The sequence below is a fragment of the Typopeltis vanoorti genome, chromosome 2, assembly GCF_054136105.1.
Source record: "Typopeltis vanoorti isolate ZY-2024b chromosome 2, IOZ_Tvanoo_1.0, whole genome shotgun sequence".
NCBI classification, from domain to species: Eukaryota; Metazoa; Arthropoda; class Arachnida; order Uropygi; family Thelyphonidae; genus Typopeltis; species Typopeltis vanoorti.
Genome location: NC_143550.1, coordinates 37,102,687 through 37,128,114, shown reverse-complemented (window position 1 = coordinate 37,128,114; position 25,428 = coordinate 37,102,687). Strand labels below are relative to the sequence as shown.

Sequence of the window (25,428 nt, the reverse complement as noted above, 5' to 3'; positions counted from 1 at the left end):
GCTAATCGTCATATCATAGCATACCATTTAGTAATTGTTATCGTAAAAATATATTGTATAATTGTTGTAATGATATATAGAAATAATATCTTTATAATAATTCTTTATTTTAATATCTTATACGATATACTAAACAGATTGCTTTTGCCATGGCTCCATAGCGAAGAAATCGGGTGCATCTATTCATTCAGGCATGGTGAGATATCAGTCTTCCACCCTCGCTAGTTTATCTGTTGATGCGGATGTTGTCTGGCTACTTTGTTGATTTTGTAGAGTGAAAATCCGTGTCTCTGATAAGGGAGGAGAAAACACGTATGAATGAAATCGGCTACTCCTTCAGTCGAAAAGCTACATTAACTATTTCCTCGCCACATCACTGGGTATCAAACCCAAGTCCTTTCAACCGGAGGGCAAACTTTTTACTACAGAAGCTTTACTGGAATGGTAGCATCGGATTTATCAAAGAGTTAATCAAAGCTACAAGTTCATCTGGTGATACCATTCTACATCTTTATTTCAACAGGAGCGTCAGTTACTATAGCTTGTCTCATTCTAACAGATATACGAACTTTATTTTTGGGAGGTGATTATTTTAAGAAACTGCGTATGACTTTTAAGCCATACAGATGAAACAAATTTCTCCCACATGTTTCCTATGTTTACTGAAGTTCAAAGCGTGCTAATTATAGGTTTCAAAACAAAACGTATCCATTACGTAAGGTTTTCTTATACTGTTTTTCTCCCAAGTGTAACACACCCTTTTAAAGAACAATTTTCCCCCTCACCTACAAGTTTATTTACAATTTGTAATTGTGGAAGTTAGAAATGGGAATAAAAATATCTGGAAAGCTTAAAAAAAACAAAATCGTGGATGATGACTTTCATTGTTGATTCTATTTCTGCAAGAGCGTAAACCTAGTCACATATATTTCTTTATGATCACTCATTCACTTGGTCCTCTCTTTGTCTCTTTAATCCAACAGGAACTCTCTGTATATGCATATTTCAAATGATTACTTTTCTGCATTTCGAACATGACAGAGTCAGGGATTACAGTTAGCACAGCCGATATTCCTATGATCATAAATAGTTTTCACAATGTCTGAATAATGATAACTTATTTGAAATTTTTTCAGCTTCCTGTTCGAATAGTCTGTTAATTAGTTGGTTGGTTGGTTTTTGAATGATAGTATTTCCATGAAAATTGTTCAACAAATCTTTGAGAACAGTTACATGAGTATAAGTAAGAATTCGTTTTTAAATTCGAGTTTTACTTGATTACAAAATACAACTCAAATAGAAGTAGTCCTGAATTCATGAAAAAAAAAAAAAAATCAACAGTTTGCAACCACTCTTCAATAGATGCCACGTCCAGTATCACTGTGAGATTGCGCAGAGAAATTCAACTTCTCCCGATAACCAAATCCAGGAAACGAATAATGATAGTCATTTTGGCGATATAGAACGAAACAACTTTTCGATAACCCTGTTTTGCATATATATAACATGCATATGAATTTCAAAGATACAAACGAAAATTGAACATAAATCACAAAATAGTAGATATTACAAAAAAAAAAAAAAAACGTGAAACATTTGAAATTATTTCAGGAGAAAAGAAATACGCTAATGCTTTTTTTTTTTTTTTTTGGGACATCATTCATCAGAAGTGACATACGGTTCCACAACATTTCTTAAAAAAAAAGAAAAAGAAAAAGAAAAAAACGCTAGTGGAAACTCCTGTTTTTCTAAAATTTTCTAGTTGTCCAACGTCAGCGTACTGCACTTTCATGCTTTTTGTTCATAATTTCAAACTATTTATTCATTTGAAGGATAAATATAATGCTAATTACTTTATTAATTAGTATTTCCAAACATCACAAGTGTTTAAATATGGCATTAATAAGTTTCATAAATTACCCAATTTTCTTACTCTACAAGGTCACTGTACTATACAGTTGTTATTTTTTTAAAAAATTGGCAAAAATCGGGATTCAAACTTTTTCTATTTGATTTTGCAGGAGATGAGAGAACCCTCGATTTCTGCGCAAGGCAGAAGAAGGGGAATCCATTCCGATAATCAATCAATCCGTTTGTGGGATGAGTGTTTATTATTACACTTCGGAAAATTAATTTTTCTATTATGAACATTCTATCTTTTAAAGTGGTAACTATTTAGCTTGTATAACAATTGGAAATTTTTACGTATAAAGCACGTGATTTCGCTTGTTGGTGACGAATCCGTACATTCTTTACTCTTTTCTCTCCTTCAACATGAATATGGCACTCTGCCAGCTACGGTTCTCTCAAATGTGAGCAGACTATAAATCGAAACATGCAACGGCATGTTTTTTAAACATGATAATGCGTGGTTTCACATAAAAACATAAACAACTACAGAGATTTCACTGCTTGGGTTGTCTGTTATTGCTTACCATACAGAAAAGTAAACTTTTCTTTCATATCTGACATCCATCGCTTTTCGAAACTGAAGAAATATTTGAGGAGACATCGGATGCTCTTCAAACTGATGAAAAACCAATGATGTGATGCCTTTCTATTGTGACTCTGTTCTGTTATTAGAAACTAGAACGCTGAGAAGGAGGAATTTCACACACACACACACACACACACACACACACACACACACACACACACACACACACACACACACACACACACACACACACACACACACACACACACACACACACACACACACACACACACACACACACACACACACACACACACACACACACACACACACACACCGTGATTACGTAGAGAAATAGTTATGTAAAACATATTTATTTTAACTACTATAAATAAAAGTTAAATAAAAAAAAAATCCGGTGGTATTACAATTCAGCACACTATATGTGAAACATCTAAACGCATAAGTAAGTAACGATATTTATACCACCAATCCAGCCAAAGATTCTTGATAAGGTTCATGTTTTTTCAAAGTATACAGAGCCTAAGCCACATTTGCAGTTAATCTAGTTCTGTATAGACTAGTGCGCACAAAAGCAAACCCTTTGCCAAGGCGAAATTCGATTTCATACTCAAAATTCGTTCTTCCATGTTTTTTTTTTTTTTTCCCTTTCAAAATATGGATGTTTATTCCGCTTTACTGAATACTGTATGTACAAGTGTGTGTCCATTTTTAAGCCGTTTTGTAAACTTTCATTGAAAAAGATTTTATTTTTATATAAAACTAGGGGCGCCGCCTCCTGGCGCCCCCCCCCCGTGTTCCGGACTGGTAGGCCGGTTCTCCTTGAATTCTGATATGACTCGAATTTTGAATACTCGACACTCAGGGTAGCCCCTGAGTTTCAAAATGTTTCAAATAACTTGACAAAAAACGTGATACAAAAACGTTTCATAAAAAGGCTTATCATTTTATATATATAGGGTAGATAACACTATATGTAAAAAAAAAAAGTTATATAAAATTAAACTGTAAGATTTTAAATACGAAAAGTTTGCCTTCTTGTGGAGCACTTTCATCGAATTGCCAAGCTAACACACATGCTGCATTTCTGATATTGCGACCAAATGCCATTTTAATCATGATGTCAAATAGTATCATGACGTTTTAGCATTTTGATAAAAATGCTAAAATGCTCGAGGCTAGAGCCTGGCACGCTGTTGTTATGGTCTTGATGTGAAGAATTTATAAAAACCTATAAAATTTGGAAAAACAAATATTTTTATAATGGTTTTTCAGCTGAAAGGTAGCTAGTTGACTAGTCTCAGATGGCAAGGGATGGATCTTTCTCATGGAATTCATATTTTTTTGTCAAAGTAGCAAACTGACCGTAGAACATCCTTTACTAACAGGCATCAATCAAACGTATTCTACGAACAGCCTGTTCTTCCTGAAGTTGTTGGCTGAGTGGACAATGTCGCCGCTTTCCGACACAGGTTGTGGATTTTAATTACGCTGCAAACATCGATGTTTGTGAATATCTTTAGGTGATATATGAATTTCATCATTCATTGTGAGATCATCATCCTATTTACTGGATGCCTAAACACAGAACGTTCTATGTTGAACTCAGGGCCTTAGTTCCAACCATAACATAAAAGTAGTATCAGTTCTTGCAACTGATTGATGACTAACATGACTAATGTTAGTCAGGATTTTGCCGCTGTATGGGTTTGTTCTAGACATTACGAATTGAAGTAAAAAAAAAAAAAAAAAACAGTTGGCTGCTGCGTAAAAACCAAATCTCTCAAAACTGTGGTACAATGACCAATCACGAGACACACTGCAGATCAAATAGAGAAGTATTGAGGTTTAGCAGCTGTCACCAGAACGTCTCTCCCAGAATATGCTGCTCCATCTGTTCAGTATGGTGGAGGTGGTGTTATAGTCTGGAAATTTATGGGCTAGGACCATTTATCATGGTGTCAGGAAACATGAATACCGGACATCACAATGTCAATATGATTTTCGGTGTTCATGTCTCTTGCAACTAAGATAAAGGTCTTAGGCCATAAACTGTAGGGATGACGTACGCCATGCCTGTTTTGCGAAAATTATCCAGATTTCATCTGGAATGCTCTACGTCATACTGCAATTTGATTCCCAGAATAAATCGCGCTGTTTTGTTTTGGTTAAATAGACTCACTGGCTAGCACAGAATCCCATTTGAATCCTATAAAGCATCTTTGGAAATAGTTAGAATGTCAACCGAGGATGAGACTGACAGATATGCAATTTCACGATATGAAGAAATAACGATGTTGGTGAGAGACTGGCCAAATATTTGTACATTTAGTGGAGCAAATGATGTGGTGGTATAGTTCGCCCACCGATTTGAGGTCCCTCGACACTTCTGCGCATGTCAGAAAAAGGAGAATCCATTCCGATAATAGGGTAATCAGTCCGTCTTCTGAGATGTAATAATAAACAAACTGAGTTTGTTTATTATTACAGGTCGGAAAATTTAGCTTTTCTTTTACGAACATTGCTGTTTTTAAAGTGTAACTATTTTGCTTGTAACACAGTTGTAAAAATGTACGTAGAGTGTTAATACGTGCAAATACTGCGTTCTACATAAAACAATGTCACTTCGCTCCATGATAAGTTTCCTTTAATTCTGGGACTTTTTAAAACAAAATCCGATTTCATGAAGTATTTTCCTTAAAGTTTCTCTTTTCCAAGGAAAATTAATTTTTTCTTTAAGCATAGGAATCAATTTCGGAACAGTTGGCACTCTTTTCTCGACCACGTAAAATTCGTGAATAGTTCTTCTTATAACGTCTACATCAAAATCATTCAAAGCTACGGTTTCGATGGTTTTCTTTCTCTGGCGCTTTTTTTAGGAGATTTAAATTTTGGCTTACCTTCACCTTTTGATTCCCTACGAATTCTTTTAACAGTCGATCCCGATACGCCCGCAATTGCACTTGCACGTTTTATGACTTGAGAAAGGGAAACAAGAAGACGGCCTTCTGACGATTCTTTTTCGCAGAATGTCAGCACATTATTCAATATTCTTTTGCAAGAGCTACTGAAACGTGTAACAATAGAACTTGTTGACTGCACTGGATCTATCATACAAATTAATAATAAAAAAATAATGCAAAAAGAGAACAACAAAAATCAAGCTAGTACTAGTACAGCGACAGACAAGAAAACACGTGATTTCGCATGTTGGCGACCAATTCGTACATCCTTCATTTCTTTCTCCCCTTCAGCATGAATCGACTATTCTTGGCACCAAGCCAAGAAGGGATCTAGAAATGGTGGGTGAACTATAGAACGTAGAACAATGATGTGTCGAAGTTTCAAGAATTCCAACAGAGTCTATGTTTGCAAAACAACGACAACAAAAAGTCATCCCAATATGTCGTTCCCACTATTATTAGGGACAAGGCAACTAAACATTCACATTTTTTCATTAAGGGGATACAAATCCCTTGTTGTTCAACTGCCAGTAAGCAAAACTCTAAGATCAAGAACTACGAATCTATGAGTTTCATATATATCGAAAAACTATCGGCGAATCCACGAAGCAAAGGTGGAGCAAGCTCCCTCACTATCCTTGAGATTTTCTCATAATGTAAAAACACAGCCTCTAGGGGATGTAATACTGTAATTACATTATGAGGAGAAGTCACTACCCAGACCGGTTTCAACCTTTTTTGAGGTCTCATCAGTGAGTAGGCACTGATGATCATTCACCAAAATTAAGAGAGTAAAAAATAGCTGTTTATACATGATCTTCATGGCATGGTTGTTTGAACAGTATGGAAGCTAAGACTGTGAAATACGTATGTCAAAGGTGTGTGTATTCACTGACTGGTTTTTTTTTTTTTTTTTGTGAAAGAAAAAAGATTCTGCAACCATCATTTGAGGTTAACTAAAGCATATTTGCATAAAAAAAGCCAAAATATGATCCACCTACTCTCCTCCTTGATGGGTGTTGAAACCTACTGTAAATCTTTTCACTAAATTGGTATACATCATTCTATCTCCTGACTGCATTAAGCATTTTCGTAGCTTATCATACCATTCGCGAGAATGATATGATAAGTGAAAACGATATACTACATTAGTCATAGGCTTAGTCGTTTCACTTTTAATTCCAAATAATTTCACTTTCACTATACTACAAATTCCTGAACCTGACCGCAAGAAGCAGAACCGTCAAATTCTTCCTTTGTGATCGTGTTCAGCTACTTACGATTCGCTTCTGACTTGCTGAAACGTTCTCATATCCATTGTTCGGGCTGCAATCCTTTCTTGGGGCAACAGAGTCAAAAACTCTTGAATGCAATGTATAAATTTGCAAGGAGATTTCTTCGAAGAGAGCAACTCCAGCGATCTGTAAATAAGTTAATGTTAACACTACACTGTTTACCACCAGTCGAACTTTCCGGTAGTGATTTCAGTTTTAGTTTCAATGAAGTTCGTTTCTATTCACAATGTTTTAATCCACCATGACTGTATTTTCTCAGGGAAAAAAAAAATCAAAGCTCAGAAAACTACTTCATGTGAGTTTCCTTACCTCATTTCACTTATCTTGATAATTTTTACTATCATTCTATCATTCTTAACGGTGTTAGCTAATATCATATTCAATATCAGAGGAAATAGAATGCAGATTTTTTTTACTGTTATGCTTATCTATGTAATTTTTTTTACATCGAAAGAGGAGCACAATTTACTTCAACAAGGTTGGGGACTGGATTAGTTGATTGAAAAATGCAACTGATATATAAAAGGAAGAGAGAGTGATAAAAGGATAAAAGATAGAAGGATAAAAGAACGGAGTCCTGAAGGATTCTTGAATTCGTTACATAGCTTGAGGATACAGGTTCACCAGTTATTACATGTAGTGGTGACCAGAGATAGATAGATAGAGAGAATTATCAGTGCCATTGCGAAATCACAGACAGATCACACGATCCGTCCGTGATTTCTCATGCTCACAGGATCTGTGATCATTTAAACCATGATCATAGGATGTGTCTGTGATTATCGTAGGAGCCTGTGATTCGAAAGACAGATCACAGGATCCTACCATATATAAAAAAATATCAAACAATTACTGTCTTACTGTTTAAATATTGTTGTTATCTTTGGTATTTACATGGAATTGGTCCGAGTATGAGTGATATAATCATAAATGATTATCTGTTATTTATGTATTAGCGGGGAGAGTTTCCTGTGGTGCAAAACTGCTACTAGATTTCTCCATTATTTAAAAAAAAAAACATAACCTTTTGCCAACAGAACATTAACATTAGTAAAGATATTGATTTGATTATATACCAGAGGAAGTCATGAAATTCTCAACGTAATCTACTCGTAGATTCCAAAAACGAAACATCTTGTCCTCACTGCATTACTGTGATTGACGATCTAGGTTTGACTGACTCCAATTGTGGGTTACTTTTTTCTATATTTCTAAAAAATTAGGGGAAGTATTAGACAAATGATGCAGTTTTATTATCTATATTCGTTTTCATAACTGAATATGAAAAGAATTCGATATCAGAAAAATTCAATCTAGATATTTTATCTTATCATGTGATCATTTCTCTCATAATGGCTATGTTGATTCTTTGTCCATGTTTTACTCTGAACATGCAAATTATTATCATGTTATATTTTAGCATATAATATTTTTTATCGCAAAGCCACAATGCATTGATGATATACGTAGGAGAAGGTTAGATAAATGATAAGTCCTGCTACTGAGATCAAATATGGCATTTTATACTACTTCATCAGGATTTCAGTGAGACATTTCGTGGTCTAAAGGTGATGAAAATCATTGACAATCTGTTCAAAATATCCAAATCTCTGAACTATCAAAGTCTAATTCTGCTTCATTACTACAGGTCTGATTTACTCTGCTATCGTTCGAATCGGAGGCAAATAATTTCAACGCATCTTTTTCAATAATTTCAACCTCCAACTGCAAGTGGATGAAAAATCTTAAACCAACCTATTTCCATGCATCATCATTTTCTCAAGATGTTTGGTGAGCACAATTCAGCCCATTTAAATCAATAAAATTAGTTTCGCTCAGCGATTAGAACTGGTAATACCTTTACACGGTCATAAAGATTACCATGTCCCCACGAGTATTCTCACACCTGGCACTGTGTAATATCACTATTTTGATTGGACTTGAACGTGAACCTAATCAAGTAAAGGCTCCGTTCACAAATACCGGATAGCAAAAATAATATTTGGTTAGCTACTAGTTGTTATTTATTTAATTTTACATTCAATTTATACTACAGATAGAGTAAAAATCACACGAATGATGATTTCAAAATTGTCTCAATTCTATACTTGTTAAATACTCAAATCAAGGAAATCCTGTTGAATCTTTTCCTCCTAAAACTTCTGACAAAAGAAAGTAACATAGTGATGTGAGTACGTCTTATGATTCGAATCCAGTTTGTCTTCTCTTTTTTTTTTTTTTTTGTGAGATATATATGGACCGCTACATAGTCCACGTTACAAGAAAATGCACAGTATTAAAATTAACCAAATTATAAAGTTTATTATAAAGCAATCAAAATTCTCCTTTTAGCTCTGTGACACGTCTGTTTTTATGTGAATCCCACTAGATTCACAAAATAGTAAATCTATAATGTATTTTTATTAGTTTGATTCCTCTTTTTATTCTCAAAAATCCCTAAAGGGATGGAAATGAGATGTTTCCGTACTCTAAACCGAACCGTATTGAAAGAGATTCCAAAAGATAACAATCAGCAGCCTTTCTAAGCAGTGGTAGAAATGCTTTCCTAAAAAGGGACTACTTTCCAAGGGGACAATAACGAACCATAACTAAGCTAAACCTGCATTATTTTTAGCGAGTCCGAAAACTTTTGGGTAACATCTGGAATGTTTGCAACGCTCTCTCTTTATTTGTGACATAATTGTGATATTTCTTTTAATGATTATGAATGTGGAAAGAAAGTGGTTTCCCAATGTAGGGAGAGATGAAGTAGTTTTGCAAAGTGGTGCTCATTTCACAGAAAGAAAGTTAGTTTGACCTACACACACACACACACACACACACACACACACACACACACACACACACACACACACACACACACACACACACACACACACACACACACACACACACACACACACACACACACACACACACACACACACACACACACACACACACACAGATGTTTAGCAATAATTAATTTTGTTTGAATTACGGCTGAACAAACTAAGGTTATAATTCCAGCATATCTTAATTCAGCATATCCTGAATTGCTTCCGCCATTATTGTTACCAAGAGCTTTTCTTGTTTCGTCTATCCAAAAACCACTGACAACATGGTGAGTTTTCCAGTTTGACAACTCCTTCGACTGTAGGCTTCCTTACATTTGACTGTTCTTTCCTCAAATAACACAGAGTTCAGATTTCTAAGGCGCACATATTGGTGTTAGTAAAAAAAAAAATGTGCATAATATAAAAATGCATTAATTATTTTCTATTTATATTCTTAAATTCCAGTGATATTTTTCCTTCCTGTATTGAAATGCATTAATATTTTTTGTTAAGAAAAACATCTTTGTTTATCTTTTGCTTAGTATTTTTGATGTGACTCCAATCCACAAAAGGTTTATATAACGTAGAGTAGATTAACACCTTGGGTGGCCTGGCGTTAATCTGATTTTTTTCCTGCATTTTATATTTTACTTAGTCCTGAAACCCTGATCTAGAGATCAAGCATGGAACTTTTTCAAGACACTTCAAGCCTCCAGTAACCGAGCAATGAAATTCATGTCCCACTGAGGAACAATATCATACAGATGTCCATGGCAGGATTCGAACATGCAGCCTTGGTTACAGAGTGGATACGCGAACTACTTGTTCAACTAGTACAGTGCAAGGCAATCTCTTCATTAAATTTTAATATATATATATATATATATATATATATATATATATATATATATATATATATATATATATATATATATATATATATATATATATATATATATATATATATATATATATATATATACGGGCTGATGTGCCAGGGTGTCACGTGACTAAACGCAAGTTTGTTTCGGAGCGCCTACGAGGCACGACCAGTCTTCGAAATGGAAGCGTCCTTGGAGCACAGCGTTATGCGATTAAATTTTGTGTGCGTTTGCAAAAATCGGCATCGGACACTTTTAACATGACACCCGAAGCTTTCCACGATGAAGCAATGTCGAGGGCAAGTGTTTTTCGCTGGCATAAAACTTTTAAGGAAGGAAGGCAAAATGTGGAAGATCTTGAACGTGAGGGAAGACCTTCAACGTCCATCACAGAGACAATGATCAACACAGCAGCGATTATCATCAAGCACGTCAAAAGGAAGCGTCCATTGCTGAAGAATGGCTTCTTGTTGCACCACGATAATGCAAGGCCACATATTGCTGGTTGTGTAGTGGACGTTTTGCAGAAGAACAACACAGATATCCTACCACACCCTCCATACAGTCCTGATCTCGCACCGTGCGATTTCTGGCTGTTTCCTCAGCTCAAGAAACCACTAAGAGGCCGCCATTTCGAAAGCAACAAAGCATGTGTAAAAGCTGTGGAGGCGGTTTTGAAAGAACTCTCAAAAAACGGACTTTCACATGTATTTAAGAAGTGGACACAACGTTGGGACAAATGCATCGCGTCTCACGGTAGTTACTTCGAAAAAGACCATGTAAATGATGACGATTAAAGGTAATCTGTTTTCTGTATAAATATAATCCTATTACTTATTGAACAGCCTACGTATTTATTTATTTATTTTTGCAATTGGTATGATAACGTCCTCATTAATAAATGTTTTTTCTTTTTATGTTTGTTAAAAGGTCGTGATAAATGACAGTTTAATATTATATGGTATGCTGCCATTTTTAGCTGCTGCATGCATCATAGTGAGCTAATGAGATAACATTAGGGAAATTGATGTGTAATCCATTTCATTAACCTTCACAAATTTTGAAAAATATTATTCGTTGGACAAAGTGATAATCGAAAAGGGTCCTTAGCAATATTTTAGTTTTTTTTTTGTTCTTTATACTTTGTAGACAATATATTAACGTGTACTTGCAATTGATTACAATGTTTGTATATGTGTATGCATGTAGAGACGTTGTAGTATAATCTGGATAGAGGTTACTGATTACGCATATGTTAAATAAAAGTAAAGTCAATGTGATCTTATATCGAGTATAGATTTTCAAACATTTTCTGTAGCAGTCATCACTGGCACTCATGAAATACCCGCTTCGTCAAGAGATGGTACATATATTTCTTAACACATTTCTTGTTTTTCATGCTATAACCCAAAGTTCTTATATATACATCTAGTCTACTGAACATCGATAGTTAACATTAATAAAATTCATTTCATTTACATGAACTTCTGAGATTTTCCCAATTAATAAATCTCTCGATTTTCTTGATGAAGTTTTACTTACTGCGCTAGTATGATATATTTTCTTACATTTTGGAGAGAATATGAATTTGTGATTCTTCAATATTTCCATAACCTTTCGAAGGCAATAAAATATCTTATCTATGTCCTTGAAAATATCAAAGTGTGAAGATTTATCATGTGTTTCTTCCAAATTCTCTTCAGATTGGATTCACGACTTCATTCCAGGCATCTCTAATGATTTTTATTATATCCAAAGTGCTGGATTTTCGCTCAAACTCTTGGACCATTGGGCTAACTTCCGCATCAACTACCTTCATCAGTTTTTCATGTTCTGCATACGTAATATGCAAGGCTGTAGACTAATTCCCGTCTGCACCAGTGAACAGCAATGGCTATTTTCTTTTTAAAACGCAGATGTATATACAGTATTTTTGGAAAGTAAACTTAGTTATTAGATAAAAAATAAACCATGTTGAAGCGTTTTTATAACATTTTATTCTCAGTTGTATGCTCTGATCTCAGGAAGTGGGCAAACTGCCGTCGAAGAATTAGTATCCCGATCGCCTCGCTTCTGTGGCCCAGGAAATATTTCGTAATCATAACTGAAAAATTTATACCACTTGTAAAAGCAGAGGAAGAGGTCGTAATGTGGGGGAGAGGGTGACTCTATAGGTTATGCAATGTTATTGAAAGAAAAAAAATGAGTACAGATGTTTTAGAATGCGATTCGTTGTCTACCTGAGCCATGCGGAACTAAAGCGTTTTGCTTTGTAGAGCTAGCTTTAAACCCTGTACAGAAAATGTAACATCTTAAAATATATTATCTGTGCTTGATTATCATGTGACAATGAGACCGATTTCAATATGTTTACATTGCAACATTTTAAAGTGAAACTATTTTTTTTTTTTTTTTGTTATTGCTATTATTGTTTCTAATTGGTTATGTTGATATCTAAAACTCATAAGTCGAAATTTTGTATGCTTTCTTCCCGAAATTAAGTGAATAAATGAAATGCAATGAAAACAAAAATTTTGAACATCAATACTCTTACTTTATAAATATTAAATTGCATAAGAAAATGCAAAATCAGCAAAATGCAGATTATGCGATCAGAAAGACGACATTGTAGAACATCTAATCAGTGCCAGCAGCAAAATAGCTCAAAGTGATTATAAATACCGCCATGATCAAGTGGTCAAAATGATTCATTGGCATGTATGCAAAAAATATGGCTTTCCTGCTTCTGATTACTGGTGGCAGCATAAAATAGAGACAGCGCTGGAAAACGAAACAGCAAAAATTCTCTGGAATTTTAGAATACAAACTGATCGGCATTTGGAACACAATAGACCTGACATCACAATTATCGAACATCGGCAGGTTTGGATTATCGATATCGCAGCACCCAGTGATTACAACATTAACCACAAAGGACTGGAAAAAATAACTAAATATCGAGATCTGGCAATCGAAGTTGGCCGCTGTGGCTTAAACACACCAAAATCACCCCAATAGTTATCGTTGCACTTGATGCAATTTCACATAAGCTATCCAACTATTTACAGCAATTAAACATCAACGAAGTGACCAGGAGTGTAGTCCTAAAAGAAATAGTGCCAGGGCTCTACCTTGGAAACAAAAATCCAGAGTACGAAGTGTGGCATTATTATTATTATTATTATTGCGACGGCTATATGGCAGAGAGATTGCCTTGTTTTCTGAAAAAAAATGACAAGAGCGGCAAGCTGCTATTTTTTGACAGAAAGCTGGAAATGTATGATAAGTCTCATTATTATAATTTTTATAATTTATTATAATTGATTAAAAAATTTTGATAGTTTTAAAAAAGTACCAGGGCGTCGCCCTAGCCCGACTATACCCCTGGAAGTGACCCCATATGATCTACAAAAAATAGCATTACTTGGAAGAGTCCATATTATACGACGCTACCTGATAGACTATTCTTAAATTCTTGGGCATAATCTGAATTGTTCTGTATCACCAGTTAAATTGTTTAAATGATATCTTGTTTTGACTGTGTATCAATTATGTGAATAAAATAATAATTTGAACCTGTAATAAGGCACCGTAACTATACAGTATATATATAAATTAAGTAGCAGTTCCTGAAACTCGACCATAAATTGTGACATTCTGACGAATTGTAGCTTTGTTACAACGTGTTTATAATTAGAAAGGAGAGGAATCTGGAAATATACTAAATTTTCCTGACGTTTTGCAAAATTCAAAAATTATTTCTTACATATGTTGTAAATACAAATGTGACATCAATAATAATTTTTTTTTAAATGTGCGTTATAAATTGACATTGCATTGTTGTTCATGGATGAAAGTTTAGTTTGAGTCTTAATCTTCATTGCATTTTAATTTAATTCGTGAATTTTTAAGCATAGCCATTATTTTCTTATGCAATTTAATATTATAGAGTAAGTTAAAAAACTGATACTTTTTAATCTGAAAGTATGCTCCGATATTAAATAAAAATTCAATATACTCTTAAAAACAAAATAGAATATATTTATAATAAAAAGGGATATTTAAGTAGCCATATAAAATTAACACTCTTTGAAATTCAGCAAATTAGAAATATGCAGGACATTATTATTATTATTATTATTATTATTATTATTATTATTATTATTATTATTACAAAAACCTCCATGGAGTCAAAGACTCATCGTGGGAGGTCCACTGTTATACACACAGTTTATCATACTGTGCCTTAAATATATTCACTGTCTCTGCACACACCACACTCTCGAGCAAAGCATTCCAATCACTCACCACTCTCCATGCAAAAAACCTGCTCCTCACTCCCTTGCTCACACCCTCCTTATACAGCTTCCAGGAATGATCTCTTGTTCTCCTGCTATCCTCACCCATTCTGTGCAAAACCTCCCCGACGTTAATCTGGTAATAACCACTCAACAGCTTATATGTCTCAATCATATCCCCCCTCCTCCTTCTATCCACCAATTTCTGCAAATTGCATTTTGTCAATCTGTCTTCATACTCTACATTCCAGAGACCAGAAACCACCTTAGTCAATCGCCTCTGAACTTTTTCCAACGCAATTTCATCTTTTTGAAAACCAGGTGACCAGATCTGTGCACAGTAATCCATATGTGGCCTGATCAAAGCCTTATACAAAGGAACCATAACATCCTTACTTCTACAAGTCAATGTCCTCCGCATCATTCCCATTATCCGCTGTGTTGTCTTCACTATTTTAGCAACATGCCCCCGAAATTTTAGGTCCTTGTCTACAATCACTCCCAGATCTCTCATTTCCTCTACCTCTTCCAAGATATTCGCACCGATTGTGTACTTTACATCCCATCTCTGCTTCCCAAATTTCAAAACCTTACACTTTGAGACATTGAATTGACATCCCCACTTATTTACCCATTCAGACAGTGTATTCAAGTCCTCTTGCAAAGCTACAGCATCCACACTACTCCTGATAGCTCTGCCCAACTTTGCATCATCTGCAAACAACTGCACATCACCATTCAGACCTCTCCAGATATCATTTACATACAAATTAAACAGCAATGGACCCAAAACAGACCCTTGAGGTACACCACTAGTAACTTTCCTCTTCTGCGATATCGCTCCTCCATAGACAACTCGCTGATACCTATCAGACAACCAATCTCCAATCCAGTGAACCAATCTACTGTTCAGCCCCATCCGTTCCAATTTAATTACCAGCTTGTCATGTGGCAATTTATCAAACGCCTTTGCAAAATCTAAATATACCACTGTATATGCAATACCCTTATCCAACGCATTTGTCACTTTATTATAAAAAGTAAGCAGGTTGCTAAAGCATGATTTTCCTTTAGTAAATCCATGCTGGCCACCAAAGAGTATTTTTCTGTTGTCAACCCAATTCTGAACTTTATTCATAACTAACTTCTCTAATACCTTGACCACAACTCCAGACACACAGACTGGTCTATAATTCAAAGCCTTACTCTTATCACCTCCCTTATGAATTGGAATAATTTTACCTTCTTTCCACTCTTTTGGAACTTGACCCAGTGAGAGACTCATGTTGAAAAGATATACAAAAGCTGTTGTTAACTCTCTGGCACATTCCCTCAAGACACGTGGTGAAATAGCATCAAGTCCCACAGCCTTATTTACATCAAGTCTATTCAATTCCTCATATACCTCCTGTTCACTTACTAACAGTTCCTCCTCCTCCTCTTCTCCCACAACTTTCAAGTTCTGCATGATGTCACATTCGCAAGAGTGAAATACCTTTAGAAATTGCTCATTAAATATCTCAACTATATCCTCCGCAGCGGTTATCATTCCTCCGTTTTCACCAATCAATCCCATTCTACCATAATCATTCTTTCTTCTACTGGCGACATATTGAAAAAACTCCTTAGGATTTTTTTTGGCCGCTTTAGCTAACTGCTGCTCATACTGCATTTTTGCTACCCTTATCAAGCTAGTCACCTTCCTCGCCTGCTCTTTGTACTTCTCATGCAACTGGTTGTTATATATACTCATTTTGTGTTTCTTTCATAATACCTTCTTCTTCCATATTGCATACCTTATCTCTTGATTCATCCATTTTACACCCACTCTGTTTACCCTCTTGACCATCGGAATACACTCTGATATTGCCTCCACCAAATAGTTCTTGAGTATGGCCCAAGCAGCATTGATATCCTTTCCATCCAGTTCTTCTTTCCAATTTATTATCGCAAGCTGTTTCCTGAGCTTTTCGTAATTACCAGTCTTATAATCCCACATATATCCCTTTCTAACAGACGTCCTCGAATGACTGGTCACCCTGCACGTGATCACCTCGTGGTCACTCTCACCAACTGGTGGAAGATTTGACACCTCATTTATAATAACATCATCTGATGAGATGATCAAATCCAATACTCTTGATCCTCGTGTACCCTCCGTTACGTACTGCCTAAGGTAATTATCTTTCAAAAACTCATGTTTCGCTTAATCAGTTCTGCTTTGAAAGGACCATATGGGTTTTACCTAAAATTTGTCACACAGAAAGAAGCAAAAAATATTGCTCGTTAAAAATATGAGGATAAAAAGGCATCGTCAGAACTGTATGAAGCTAAATCATGCTATATTGTGATGAACTTAATGCTAACCTTTCCAATATATGCAGTGATTATTTAATCGTTAAACGAACAAATCAATAAAGTATAATTAACTAAATTATTGTTATTAATAATCAGTACAGATTAGTAATATATTATAAATTAATCCTTTCATTCCGTGAAATGCGCGGACGGAACTCTTGTTTGGAAATCGGTGGGCAGCCGGTTTTCCTTAATCTCCATCAACTAAGGCCGAGTCCATTTACACGACCGACTAGATAATACGTGATGTTACGAATCCCAATTAGCATTTATTTGCATACGCTAGAGAGAGAGAGAGAGAGAGAGAGAGAGAGGTGTTCTGTGATCGTTTTTTTTTTTTTTGTTTCTTCTTGGATTTAACGTCATGGAAGTTACCACGAATCTATGCAGGCAACTTACTATGCATTATAATAAGTCATTATATTATTACAATGATGATACAAATGCTGTATGCCTTCATAGTAACTACTATACATACGAGTATTTAGACTTTGTAGACGTCATCCTGTAGTTTTAACTCATTACAATGGCTGTGCAAGTATTCTTAGAAAATAATGTGTGTAAAGCGTTACTGATTAAAACAAGCATAATAAATGCAATGCCAATGTAACCTTATACCGAGTATAGATTTTCAAAATTTTTTCTGGTAATTATTACTTGTCATCATGAAACGTCCCCTCTTTCAGAGAGTGGTACATACATATTTATTAATACATTTCTTATATTTCTTACTTTAATTCAAAGTCCTATCTATATGCACTGAGTTACTGAATATTGATGGTTTGAATTAATAAAATTTATTTCATTTACATAGCTTTTGAGATTTATCTAATCTATCGGTCTCTTTATGTACTTTCTTACACTTTGGACAGAATATGAGTTTTCGATATTGCCATAACTTTCAAAAACAATAAAAAATCACCATGTCCTTAAAATTTATTTGAAAATGTGAATGTATCATGTGTGTCGATCTGATAGCCTTATAGCAGGCATGATAGTGCTTTTCCATTAGCAACTTGTGCTCTTATTACCTTTAAGTCTATCAACCGTGTGTAGAATTGAACTCAACAACCGATTATATGAAGAAGGGTGGAAGCTAACGCCTAGTGATATCAACAGTGCGAAAAGATTTCTGTCTGCTTCCCCTGAGGAATGAAAAGGTGTTAAAGGATTTTTTTTATAATTATAATCAACTAATAATCAAATAAAATAATGCAGTTATTTAATTTGATAAATAAATAATTAAATTTACTAAATCTTTTAATGCCTTTTCATTCCTCACAGTAGGTGGAACGCTTTCAGCCCTGACTTTTGGAAATTGGTGTCCAGCGTTAGTTACATCACGTTAATGGCTATCAGTAGTTTATAAACTTACGGTTAACGAAAGTACCATATAAAATTACTGCCATTTCATGCTCCTAACTCTCACTCGTATTACTGTTAGAAATATCAAAAAACTACAATGAATTTTCTGAATTTTGGGATAACCAAACCTACAACGATCTTTCTTCATATAAGCGTTTTGGAAGTTATAATAAGGTACACGATTTATTTATGCTAAATATTGTTCAATATCAACCTCTCAGGAGGTATAGTCTGACATCAACTTGTTTTTATCCCACGCTTTTAGGGAGAGCTACCAAAATAGGTTTTTGAAGAAATTGCACCTCAAGTAAGATGTCTCCTGAGCAAGAAGAATTTAGCGGAATTTCTCCAGACTAGGGATGATTAACAAATCATTTTTGGAGGTTCAAGTTGTGATATCTTCAAAGTACTGTGAGACTGGCTTCACCAATGTAAGTTACTGAAGGAGACGTCTTGGTGTCCTTACTCTAATAGAATACTATTCAGAATTAGCTGCGAGTCCTCAATTTTTTCCCTATAATATAATATTAAATGACAAGTCATTATAAACGAATTTTCATGCTTACACTGCTCGACAAAATTAACACAATGAAATGTTTTTTTAATGAATATTTTATTATTAACAGTGTCTTCAAAGGCGAATATCTGATATAATAGGCAGCCTCGCATGCAAATTCCGAGTATCCAATAGAAACGGATCTACCACTTAACAGGTCCGTACATAATACAAATTATTCATTCACATAAAAACTCAGGCTACAACCACATTACTTCATTCTCGTGTTTTGGCTTGTTCAGTCGGTTAGCTACATCCTGGATATGTGCCTAACTAATCCACTGAATAACCTTCAGAATTGCAAGTCAAAATTGTTCAGATATAATTTGAGATGGAGGATTATTGATCGACTTGAAGCTAGGCAGTGGCAGGTGAAGGTAACACATTGGCTTAATGTGCCATGACGCGTTTTCTTCACAAGACGCAGTTTAAGAAGACCTGAACCATTACAAGAGGAAACTGTCGAAGGTTGCTCAGAGACGATGTCAACCAAAACAGATCCCCCCTATCTGGCTCTAACAGCAAAAGAACCCTACAATGTCTTATAACTACCTGTCTCTTCAGGTTGCTGTGGCCACAAGTGAAAACATTCCAACCGGACTGCCTTAAGAAGGCTCAGTTCAAGTGGATTCATTGCAAGGAAACCAGTGATGCATATCCCATTAACCACAAACCACTGCACAGCTCGAAACTGGTGCCATGGACATGTAACTTAGAGCACTGAGAAAATGGGATGGAGTTCTGTTCTTTGTTGAGTCCCGTTTAAGCTTACAAACAGATTCTAGACGTTTGATCTCGAGAGAAAGAAGAATGCGGCACCATCCCTCGAACATCAGAGAAAGAGAGTCATATGGTGCAATCAGTGTATCAATCAGTGGCGGTTCGTACATAAGCACTGCGACACTGCAGCACACCCAAGGAAAAAATTAAATTTTGTCTGTATTTATAAATAATAACAATGCTTACAACATTATATAAATGCAATACAACATGTTAACGGTTATAGCTTATGTTTTGACATTGATTGAATAGTTAATAATTGGAATTGTTCGATTAACGCTTTAGATGACGAAACAAATGCACTGCGATCTGACGCCGATATTCGTTTGCGCTTGTCATTGCTGTTGATACGAAACTTTTATTATTGGTGTTTGTTCGTGGTGAGAATGAAATATTTTTAATAAAGCAATTTTTTAATATGTAAATTTATTTATTAATAAATTCGTTACTGATTAAGAAAAAAAGTTTTTTTTTTTTTTTTTTTTGTATATGCAGCACCCCCACTTAAAATTTTCACCGGCCGCCACTATCAATAATGATCAACGGTCACACTCCTCTTCATGTTTTTTGGTATAGATACCATAACTGCTCAGAGGTACCGAGAACATATCTTCGAACTTTATGTGCGACTCTGTAGGGGGATATGGTTGCCCCGAATGTTTTCCGTACATGACAATACTATTGCCCATAGAGCTCAAGTGGTGGAGGAGTATCTTAAAACTGAAGGTATTCAATGACTGCCTTGAACTAACACGTTGGATACGACAAATGTCCTTTCAAAATGGAGGAATCTCCTTCTTTTCCATCGCTGGATAAAATTACCGATCGCTTGTGTAAAAGGCATGTGAACTACGATAATAAGCGGTGGTATCATTCTACTTTATGACCACCAACTTTTCGCTGCCTTCTCGTTTGATTGGAAAATGATTGTAAATCATATGTAGGACCGAAACTTTGACTTCTCATTGTGCAGTTTCTCCTGATGTGCGTTTCGCTACTTACCATTAATGAATATTGGTGAAGACCATGGCATCTTTGGAAGTCAGAACGTTTTAGTAGCTTGTTGGCAGGGCTTCCCCTAGGAATTTTGTCGCCCCGTGCAGTAGCATATTTTGCCGCCCCTTCCCCCTTATTTTTCGTATAATTTATGCCAATTTTGCCGCCCCGTGCAAATGCATATCTTGCACCGTCGGTACAGCTGGCTCTGCTTATTTGTTCCTTGTTCATTTGGCTTTTTTTTTTAAAGGTAATTTCCCTAATTTACCAGTTTTATGTGGTTTTTGCCTCATAAGAGACATAATTTCTCTTTCTTTTCTTCCCTTTCTGTAATCCATAATAAATATCAGGATGACAAAGGCATTCAGTTACTGTACGGCAATACTTTTGGGAGTCAATTCTTCAAAAATTTATAAGCATCAGTCTTAAAAACTAAATGTAACTGAATTGAAGATCGAAATAGGATTATCTTCTATTCTTCTCCCCCCCCCCCCCCAAACCAAAGTAGCATTATATTCCTTTTATGAAACGTGTAGCACAGCACAGGACATGAAACCAGATTGGGGGACGGGTTATTTAATCCGTAATTTGCGAGGAGAGTTATTAGGCATGAGAGCTTACAACAAACGGGAATAAACACTTCGTAAACGAAGTTTCTTTCCTTTGTCACAAGCAGCGCTACACGAAGTCCTTCATATACACTTAGTTTTCAATCAGTGCAGGAGAGGTGACTGACACGTCTCCTAAAATATGGAGTAAATGACAAGTATGAGTATAGTGACTGTAATATTTGCGGGGGGATTGAAAAGCACAATTACCCCCCCGGTTCTTTTTCCATTAATAAAATATTTATTATATTATTTATTTACAATGTTTAATTTGTGTTTGCGCATGAATGTCAAGAAACGTATATGAATTGGTTTCTTTTTTTGCTATTTCATTAACAATTTACAACATTATTTTACTCTGGTTAACTGAAAGGTGGGACGATCGCCCGCATCCCCCACCTAGATCTACCGCAGAGCCTTTTTTTTTTTCTCTCTTCAAGGTCCATCTGAGATACTATAAAGATTCGGATTTAGATATACGTACTGTTTTAAGCATGCAATTATTAATTTCTAGCCAAATCGCATCTATGAATTCATCTAAAAATCCTTATTCCGAATACAGCCCTTTGTATTTTAAAGTTCCCACAGTGACGCATTTGTTCGGTACTTTATAATGCACAGCTACCCTTTATGAATCTAATGCAAACCAAGTGGCACAAGTGATGTTCTCTTGTCCTACTTCCCAGAGGAACACGTGACTTGAATACCATTTCATCCGGGACTTTTTAATGAACTTTAAAGCGAAATTGTGGCAAAATGTGTGCATTTGCGCAGTTTTCACTACATTAGTTAATATATAATATGCCAATTTTTATGATAATGATAGATGTTCACGTAAATTATCACTAATAATTGTTATGAATATGAGCAAAACAACAGAAAAAGTTTAAACACAACTTTTACTGTCATATCTTAAGCCTAACCACAGTCAATACGTACATTTCAGTAAAAGCCAACTACAGGCTTTCTTACTGATTGACGTCTGAAAACACAGAACTGCCCACCTGAGGGTGCTGTTGCCAACTGTGGATTACTGTTCCCTGTCTGATCTAAGCGCATGAATGTCAAGAACTTATTCTTGCAGTTTGTATCTAAAGTTGTAAAAATACAGTCCACCAGAGCTTTAGTAAATGTTTAGTATCTGTGGATATTGATTTGAAAGGAGGTGAAAAATTCTTTATATCAGAAATATCGTGCTTGTTTTTTAACAGTCATGGATCGCAATTGTCGAAGTAAAAATGAACATGGAGTCACCTGTGGAACATTTATTATTTTGTCGAAGTGTGGTTAGTGAATATTTTATGTTTTATTAATCGGAATTACGACGGCCCAGTGTCCATTACATTTCAGTGTATATTTAAGACCGGGCGTAGTCGTGTCCGCTATTCTGTTATGTGTCCTTCGAAGACGGTAAGTGTTGTGTTGTTACGTATGAAACATATATGCCTATGCCTATATATATATATAAATATATAAACCTTAACATATATATATATAATATGTGAAATGAAGCAGTAGAATTTTTAACAGAAGCAGAAAATCGCATGTCATGACGACACAAACAAAATTTGCCATTGCAAGTTGTATTAGAAATAAGAGAGTTATTAATTTTGTACGTTTTGCTTACCTGTTTCCTCAACCAAGATGTCATTAACAATTTTTTTTCCTCCCCAAGTACTTGATATTACAATTATGGCCACTCGAATAACGAAGTTATATCAGACAAAATATTTGCATATGATAGAAGAAATCGGTTTGTTTATGTTTACGTAGTTGTTACTCCCCACTGTTCTACTGAATACATCGAATTGGATTTCATTTAAAATACATGTGTCATTAAAAACATCCAACAAATAAATAAGAAAAAAGTAAAATTTTGATGGTTAGCATTTGATCAATTTTTGAATAATGAGCATTGGTACCAGTAAAAAAACTGAAATCTGACAGCACAAAGCTATCTATGCAGTACCTTTTAAATGGCTTGCTATATAGTTCTTTAATTAAAAAAAAAAGAAGTATTTTTCGAGTAGTACAGGGTTATAATTTCTTATAGATGAACATAATGGATAATAATAACAGCAATTATAATTGGCAATTATAATGAAAGACAAGATTTAAAGTATTGTGTTGCATTATATATATATTAGGGTTCACATGTACCGTTTTTAAACTTAAATTGTGATACAAGTTGATATTAATTTAGTCATGTTTCATTCTTCCAGACCGTTAAGGGAAATATCTGCAAGGATTTCTTAATCATTTTCTATTCTTATGCATTTCCTTTTTAATTTTCTTGCTGGTGTCAGATATTCCTATATTTTCTTTGCATCTTTTTCTTGAGGTCTGCATATACTTTTCTAGATTTCTTTTGGATCACTGGAAAAAAAAGTAATTGGAGTGTTACGTTTTGATGTGTTTATTGATTATGTAAGTTGTTGTTAGGGTTAGTATGTGTACACACATACACATAATGGCAGCATTGCTGGTGTACCACATCTGTTAACCCTTCCAATTTTAAAAATTTAGAAATTTGAATTAGTATTTTTCTGTGTATGAAGAATTACATTGGGATTCTCAATGTGATTCTTCTTGAGAAGGTGGTTGGCAACCATGTCACAGAACTCTTTTTCTTTCTTTTGATGCTCTGAAACATTTGTGGTAATTCAAGCGAGTCAAGTCCTTAATGTCTTCAAACCATATTCTCCTGGGTCTACCTCCCCCTCTTTTCCCCTCCAGTTTCCCTTCTAATATTAATTTTTGAATGCTTTCTTGTCTAATTAAATGTCCAAAATATTTAAGTTTTCGTTCTTTAATGATTTTCATTTTTGTTTTATTTAAAACATCTTCAGTTTTCATTTTATGTGTCCATGATATTTTCAGCATTCTTCTGATAGTCCACATTTCAAAAGTTTCTAGTTTTTTCTCTGCTTCTTTATTTAGAGTCCAAGTTTCACTATTGTAGAGAAGGCTTGACCAGATATAAAACACTTTATTAATCTTTTTCTTGTGTCTATGCCAATGTCTCTGGATGTTAGAACAGTTTTCATTATCAATGAAGGTTTTTTTGCTATCTCTATGCCTCTTTTTATTTCTTTAAGGGAATTTCCCCCTGCTCTAAACATTTGCCGCAGATATATTAAAGATTTAACCTGTTCAGTTTTGTTTTGGTTAACAGTTACATTTAGTTTCTTATTTGTTGGTTCTTTTGATATGATCATGCACTTTTTCCTTCAGGTTGATAATTAATCTCATGTCTAAGCTTCTCTTGTAAATTTCTGTGACTAAGTTTTGAAGGTCATCTTCAGATTCTGCAATAAGTACCATGTCATCTGCTATCTGAAGTTGTTGAAGTTCCTACTTTTACACCCTTCAATTCTGCAATACCTTTAAAAACTTGTTTACTATATATGTTGTATAATAAAGGTGATAAGACACATCCTTGTCTTACTCCTTTTTTTTAATATTTTTTTTTTATTTCAAAGCTGTCAGAATATTCATTTTTGTATCTTATTGATTGATTATTTGATTTCAATATATGTTTGTAAGTATGCGTAGATCTTTTCCTTTTAGACAGTTATTCTGTAGGATATGAATTAATTTCTTGTGATCTATTGAATAAAATCTTTGGTGTAATCAATAAAGCAAAGATATCCTTTTTTAGTTATCGGGGCTTCTTTCGCATAATGTTTTCAAATTGAAAATGCCTTCTCTTGTTTCTTTTGGAAACCTGATTGAGTGTCATCTATTTCTATTGACAAAATGCCATTTATTCTTTCTAGGATTATTCTCAGTAATATTTTTGTGACATGGCTTATTAATATATGTTCTGAACATTCAAAAGTTCTTGAAGTTTTGGTTAGTTACAAAGATAGATTTTCTTAGCTCATCTGGGATATATCCTGTATCATATATATTATTGAAAATAATTTTTTAGATCATTAATTGTGTTTTTGTTTAATCACTTTAACAAGTTGACAGGGATCTGATAAGTCCTGGTGTTTTACCTGTTTCCATTAGACTTATGGCATATTCT

At 34.8% G+C, this 25,428-nt stretch overlaps 1 protein-coding gene across 4 annotated transcripts in view; it reads left to right on the top strand.

Moving 5' to 3' along the window:
* LOC150108925 (myocardin-like) overlaps window positions 1-25,428 on the top strand; it is a 456,675-nt gene that overhangs the window by 59,789 nt on the left and 371,458 nt on the right. For 3 of the 4 annotated variants that reach the window (XM_090411030.1, XM_090410986.1, XM_090411004.1), the window contains exon 2: window positions 18,721-18,886. The gene's annotated coding sequence lies outside the window, so the exon portion shown is untranslated. Of the gene's footprint in view, window positions 1-18,720; window positions 18,887-22,449; window positions 22,806-25,428 lie in introns of those variants that run through there. The other variant, XM_090410995.1, reaches the window with a different exon arrangement.